The sequence below is a fragment of the Phyllostomus discolor genome, chromosome 2, assembly GCF_004126475.2.
Source record: "Phyllostomus discolor isolate MPI-MPIP mPhyDis1 chromosome 2, mPhyDis1.pri.v3, whole genome shotgun sequence".
NCBI classification, from domain to species: domain Eukaryota; kingdom Metazoa; phylum Chordata; class Mammalia; order Chiroptera; family Phyllostomidae; genus Phyllostomus; species Phyllostomus discolor.
This window is the reverse complement of record NC_040904.2, coordinates 183,072,761-183,080,191: the sequence shown is the minus strand read 5'-3', so window position 1 is coordinate 183,080,191 and position 7,431 is coordinate 183,072,761. Positions and strand designations below refer to the sequence as shown.

General features: G+C 42.8%; 1 pseudogene; it reads right to left on the bottom strand.

The window, feature by feature from the left end:
• Positions 1-2,756: 2,756 nt before the first annotated feature.
• Positions 2,757-3,329, bottom strand: LOC114513821 (annotated as a pseudogene).
• Between the last annotated feature and the right edge of the window lie 4,102 nt (positions 3,330-7,431).

Below are 7,431 nucleotides of genomic sequence, written 5' to 3'. Positions count from 1 at the left end.
TTAAACCATTTTTAATCAAATCAATATCACTGGCTGCTAAATTTAGTTGTGCTTTGCTTGCAAGTCCTGGAATACATCGATACTAATGTTTCCTATCTTCTGTTCAAATGAATCACCCTGAATACCCATACTTGCTCTTCATTTGTTTACATTGAATAATTGGGATCTGGAAAAAAGTTAAGACCCAGAGAATCCTGACTATCAGCAAGAATGAATTAGCAGGTAGAGGAGAAAATCCATAAATCAGTGATTACACATGCCTCACTGTATCTAATGTCTTTCATCAGTTTCCCCAACTGGTCTCAAAAAATACTTCGTGATCACAGAACTAAAATCAGATTTCTGTAGACTCTTTCAAGTGTGGCAGGTTAAAAAAAGAAATGACACTTAGGCACTGAGGGTATGTCTTTTTATACTAAATGAGTGTAACACCCGTTCAAACACCACCTCAGCTTAATCTCTGAGTGTTCTTTGTTCTTTAGACATCTATAGTCAACATCTCTTTTTAAAATTGAATAAGTGGAAATTAGTTGGTTGTATGGATGTACAAATGCTAAATCATCTCTGTAAAGAATAATAAACAATTCTTAATCAGGAATTGATTGCATTATAGATTTTTGGAACAAAATAACCTGCTGTTTCTGGATGGCAGTGTGGGTAGATCAATATCGAGCCCTGTTTTGTTTCCTTTTCCCCCACAAATGCTCTGTCTCTGGAACGAGCACAGCTCCCGCAGCAATGCGCCATGCACGTACCCAGTAGATTTTCTGCGTGTGTTTTACCTTTTATATTCGTCATGCTCATGAGGTACTCAGCACTTTGAGCTTTCTGCTGTGATCATTTCTGTTCCTCTTTACTTTCTTACCAGATTATAAACTCCTGTAGGACAGGCACTTTGTCTTACCCGCTTTCCTCTGTAGTATAGATACCTAACATGGATATTTTCACATGACATTGCTCAATAAATGTTCAGTAGCCAGATGAACATATGCTACCCAGATGGGAGAGTGAGGAGGGTGTAAAACCCAAATTAGTTATAACTTGTAGGAGCTGTGGAAGAATAGGTTGGATGCAGGAAAATATTGTTAACCAGGGAGGGATATTTTAGGCCTGTGAAAATCAACTTTCTGAAGTCCAGCAAGGAGACCAGCAAGCGGGGGTGGCTCGATGACCAGGGCATAAGAGCGAACGGTATCTGCACTTTTGTAAAAGTCCCGTCCTGTTTCATGCTTCCTGGGAGTTGTGAGGTCATACAAAGAAGCCGGAGTTGAGAGTCAGGGTTTGAACATGTATGACTTCTGAGCTTTGTGACCTTAGATGAACCCAGTTATGGTTTTTGACCTTGGAGAAGTCACTTGAGCCTTTCTAAGAGCCAATTTCCTCAACTTTATAGTGAGGGTAAGGAATGCCTATGTTTCACGGTGGTGAGGATTAAAGGAGAGAGCGTGGATGGATGGAACTGGCTGGCGCAGAGTAGCTGCTGAGCCCTCCTCTCAGAAGCCTGTGCACTGGCAACCATGGCAAGAAGGAGATTGTTTAGAGCTTTTTAAGCTTCTGGACCCAAATGGAAGAGATGGACGAGAAACAGCTTCTTTTTTTGCCCTTTACTGTTGTCGGAGTCTGATCAGTGTGAACCTTTCTTTAGCCGTGCGTCTTGGTTTCCAACAAGGGGCCAAATTCCCTTTCTTTTCAAGGGAAAAATTAGTATGAAGTGTGTTGTTTTCCACATGTGCCAAAATCAAGAATTATGAACATCATCCCATTGAGGACAGTAGGATGGGGAAGGTATGTCTCCTATAACGAAGCCTCAGAGCCCCTCAAATCCCTTTTCAGGATAGAGTTTTTAGAAGACTCTTTTCCTTGTTCACTTGACACTCTATTGTAATACAAATGGCTAAAGAGCTTACATGTACCTTTAATTTTGGAAGGGAGATGAGCTGTTTTTAAAGATTATTATGTACCTCTAGTAAGCATAAGTAGTTTATAATATTCCCATGTATATATAAGGAGCCAGAACGAAGTTTGTAATTTTTTTTTACCAAAATTAAAGACTTGGGGCAAAATGTTTTCTGCTAATAATACTACTATCACTATTTTTACCATTATTACTATTACTATTACTATTACTACTAGTACTGCCCCTATAGCTACCTACATTTATTGGGTCCTTACCATGGCTATTGTAAGATTTTCTCATATATTAACATACGTATCCTCTCAGCTGCCTTCTCACGTAGGAACTATCATTAGGGAAACTAAGGAATGTTAGTGAGTAGCAGGGCTGTGATTTGAATAGAAGCAGTTTGACTCCAGAGTCTGTGCTGTTCGTGAAAACAGGTTCAAGGCCTTGAGTTTAGAGATCCAGGTTCTAATCGGAAACCCTCGCCTAAGTAGCTGCAAACCCCTACAAGTCCCCCTATTTCTCCATGCCTCAGTGATTTCGATTGGAAATGCGAGTAAGAACCACTAACTTGAAAACCTTTGATCCTCTTATGGCCCAGTAAAAAGACAAATGGAATTCATTTCCAATTGTTACTCAGATCTCTTGAATAGTGTTACAGAGAATCAAAGTCATAGCCCAGGGCAATATTTTTAAATCTCGCCTTCGTTTTCTCACCCACGTCTCTCCCATCCTGCCTGTGCACTGCTCTCTCATCCCCTCACTCATTTTGTTTAAGGCAGATAAAGTCTTGTTTTATGGAATGACTTGTGTGTGTGATTACCAACGCTACTATAAAGACAGGGGAGGAGGATCTCTATATCTTGGTCTCTTCCTCCTTGGGCAGAGGCTTGATGGTTTCCTCCTTCTTGGCCTGGAAGGGCTCTTCACAGTGCTGGTGTGCTTCCTCGATGTTAGACCTGCGGGCCTCAGCCGGTCATCCAGGTGCTTTTTGCGAGCCTTGTCTGCCTCCAGCTTGTGGATGCATTCCATGAGAACCCACTTGCTTTTAAACACGCTCCCCTTCATTTTCATGTACAGGCTGTGATCCATGTGGCAGTCAGTCTTCTTAGATTCACAGTGTGTCTTGTGCAACTGGCACAGAATTCTCATCCTCCTCATCTGGGTCACCTTCTCAGGCACGTGAGCACTGACAATCCTCTTTCATTTACCTGTGCTGATAGCCTGCCTGCTGGCAGGCCCGGGTGTTTTGCCAGCATCTAGCTCAGTCACAGGCTTTTGGACAATCAACCCATTTTGATTAGCTTCTGGATCTGCTAACAGGAGTTGGCATCAGCTATTTCATTGGTCTCACTAAGGTCCAACCAGACCTCTTTTTTTGGCCTCAGTGAAAGACACTGGGGGTGAGCCTCTTCTGAAGCCCGAGCATGCTTGAGGCTGTGGCTGCAGTGGGAGAAGAAAATCCCGTAACACAGCTCTGGACTCGGCCCCCAATCTATCCTCTAACTCTGGGGTGAGGCACTTATCTTTGTTCTTCTCCCTATCACCCTTTCCTTCACTATGCTCCACCCCAGTCACTTTCTACACATTTTCCCAATTCTTTCCCACAAAAGTAAGTGAACAGGAAAACTAGATCCCTCCTTTTGGGTGGGAGAGAGGCAGAAGCTAAGTGCATAGGGAGAAACCTCCCTGCATAGGTTAGAGTAGGAGGCGGGCAGTGGACATTAATTGGAGGACTACTGTTAACTTCTGGTCCTGTGGAGGATTAAGGAAGGGATTGATGAAGAAATAGCAGTAAGCATTAAAAATAAGGATCAGGACTTACTATGCGTCCTTGATGAGAATGAATTGGAGTGACAAGGGTGTGGTAGGCAGTCAGAGTCAGCTGGATTGTCATCTTCTTGAGGGTAGGGATGTGTTCTTCCTCATTTCTGGATCTGTAAGGCCAAGTACAGTGCTGGCAGACAGCATTTGAAAGAATAAGTGAAGAAAGATAGAAACTCAGAGATGGGCTGGCTGAATTTGAATTTTCATTCTAACAACTGACCTTTCCATTCCATGAAGTGAGCTATTTAGCAACATTCTCTAGCATATGGATTATCTCTGTCTGTGGCATCTATTCTTTCTCCATCTGTTGAGGAATTTCATCCCCTTTCAAAGTCACATGGAGACTTTGGTATATACTCTACGCATGGTATAAATGGTACTTTATTTTAAAAAGGATGTAACAACATCACCTAGATTTGGAAAACATCATAAAAATCTTAATTCGAAGATCACTTCCTCTTTCCTTTCCCCTTTGACAGAATACTTTAATAGACAGCATTGGTTTTGTTTCCTAATGCACATAAAACCTAGCAGTATTCAATATCTGGCTTGCTTGCTTTTATTCTTAAAGAACCCGAAGGGAGTTGACATTTTGTTTCATTCATTCACAGTCTCTTTTTTCATATCTAATGAACACACTCCACAACAATGGTCCTCAGATCTCCACCATCTGCAGGGGACGGCACACAGGTCATAGGCTAAGAACAACACCACATCAGTATTGAACAAAAAAGTGAAACTTCAAAGACAGAGCTAGCTATGAGGTCTGTGCTTTCAAGACCTCGTAGCTAGCTCCTCGTGTTTATTATTTTTGTGTGTGATTGGATGATAATGTAGTATGTCATTCCATGGTCCATGACCTGTGGTCAGTTCCCTATGGAGGAGCCAGATTGGGGAATATTTTTCGTGAGCATATTTGTCCTTGTCAGGAAATACTAAAAACATGAAGGGTAGGCAGAAAAGCTGTCTGAGAAAAGGGAACAAAATCTTTTATTGTTGAGGAAGATGGTCTTGGGGGCTCAGCCAAGAGTCTTTTTATCTGGATGGTGATAATGATAATGATTCTCTCTATAAATAATGTAGGCAGGAGGGGGATTTTTGTTAGTTTGCTTCTCTCTCCCTTGTCAATTGCACTCTATTTCCCTTATCCTCGTGGCAGAGACGTCAGACTCATCCTCACGCTATCATGATTAGAGTGCGTCTCCACCTCTCAATAGCCCAGGCATCAACTTTCTGAAGTGTTGAGCTGATACATTAAGTCTTAATGGAAGAAATTTCTCCTGATATAAGACATCTGTAGGCTATGAATAATTAATGTCAATTTATAGCTCAAGGCAGGTGGCAAAGGAATCAATATGGTAAATTAACATCCACCTCCTGGCCACCCAACAATACCTTTTTTAGGTATAATTAAGCCTCAGGATGGCCTGTACCCTCTTTTACAACATCTTACATATAATTAACATTAGTTGTATTTTTGTGGTGTTTTACATTTTATTAAATATTATTCTTAAAAGCTCAAAGCTGCACAGGAATGGTCCATGCTCTGATGGACCTATACATTGAATACTTAGGAAGATACAGATCTTACTACCATAGTTGAGACTCTGGCAAGGCAGAGGGAATGAAATCAAAAGATGCCAGGGTACATATATTCTGAACCAACACTCCTCTTGCCCTCCCTTTACCCATTTCTTAAGAGGGAGATGGGAAAAGATGTTCTTGAAGTGTATGTCTGCATGTCAAAAGAATGCCCCAACTTTTGGTGATGAGGGTGGCAATACTATGGTGCCAGCTGTCATTGTCAGGAGAGTCTTGTCTTTATGTGCCAAATTTGAAGTCATTCCTGAACAGGGCTCTGGCCTGTTTTACAGTGTATTAGATAGGAATAGGGGTTACATTGACATTCTCTGTTCTGACATCTTGAAGTTTCCCATTTGCCCTGGTCTGTCTGTATCAGCCCTCACATTGCCAGCTCTAGCCTGTCTCTTCTTTTTGAGTAATCTCATCCATCATGGGAACTGTCAATTGGGTGCCTTTGAGTCCTGGGGCTCACTGAAGATATTCTGAGGACAATGTCCATCTGTCACATATTATTACCAGTTTTCCTAAACCCTAGAGTTAGGAAGGAGCGATTCTGGCCTAGGGGAAGGTACAGAGAATCAGAAAAGAGACTAGGATTTCTTGCAAGTCTGATTTCCTTTGCTGAAGCTTGCACCAACTCTTCATTGTCCTCTCTTCCTTTTAAAAAATATGGTTCCCTGCACTCAGAGAATAATATAGCATTCCTGCCTTTAAAGAATCTTCTGTCTAGTGTGGGGAGATAGACTTGAGAACAAATTAATATGCTCCATGGTTGTAGGACCTCTGGAGAGCCACTGGCTAGGGGAGAGTGGGCACAAAGGAGAGTGTTGGAAAAGGTTTTTTCAAGGAGGTGCTTGATTGTGTGTCTTCCAAAATGAGTCACAGACCTGGTGGGTGACAAAGGGGCCTGGGGCACTCCTGGCAAAGAGGAGGAGTGGGAGGGCAAGCCAGAGGAATGGAACTGGAGCTCAGTCCTGGCCCTTGGCAAAGCTTAATTACTTGCTTCTTCCTTAAGTCTGAAGTTGGGACTTGAAGCTGGAAAAAACTCTCAGGTCAGAGACAGATTTCTTCTCAGGCCTCAAAGTAATCTGTCCCCTAAACCTTCAAATCTCTCTGGGAGGTCGTTACTTTCATGGTTGAAAAGATCCCTTTCAGGAAAGGAGCTTTTGATGACTACCCTCCGCCTTGAGTTCAGACACTGTCAGGTGGCTGCGTTCCTCTGTCAGTTGTGGTTGAATGTTCTCTCCAGTAACTGCTTCAACCAGTGCTCCTGCTGCAGGTGTGCCTGAGATTGTTACACTTGCATGTCTGCCTTCAGAGATATCCCTAACTGACCAAATTAAACCTCCCATTACAAACAACATTTTCTAAAGTTATTACACGCTTTCAGAAAGGGTAATCCCTAAAAGACATAGTTCCGTGGGTAAGGCGTTCTGCTGGAATTGACACATGCCAGGGTTTTCCAGTGCCCAGATGGCTGTGCTGGACAGTCCATATCTGAATAATTGTAGGGATCCTCCCTCTTTCTTCAGGGTACCCACGCCTTATTCCTGAGAGATCCCAAAAGGGGGCCCCACATGTTCTCATACGATATACAACTGCCACGATATACAACTCCAGCCGACTGCAGTGCCACGGGCGTCTAATCCCTTCCCACCCCATCCTCTTTCCCTGGGAGCGTGGGTGCTGCAAGCACACTGACTACACCAAATTTTGGCTCCAGCACATACCAGCTGTGTGGCCCAGGCAAGTTACCTAACCTCATGTTGTCACAGTGCATTCATTTGGAGGGTGCAATGAAATAATATTCATACGACATCTAGCTGATACCTAATATACAGCAGAGCTTAATAAATGTTAGCTATTCTTTTTATTACTGTTGTTGTCACAACCCACATCCACTGCCTGCAAAGTTACTTGGTGAAGTTCTTTTCTCACTGGGTAGACCAGTATCCATGTCCAGGGAACAGCCTCTGAAAGTTCCCCATGTTCCGTGCTCAGGGTACCACGATTACTATTTTCATACCGGACAGGGAGTCAGCACCTTTGTGCTTTGGCTCTGAAGAAGCCTGACTTACACTTGGAGTTCCGAGTCCCTCTCAAATAGCTTCTGGTCGTCA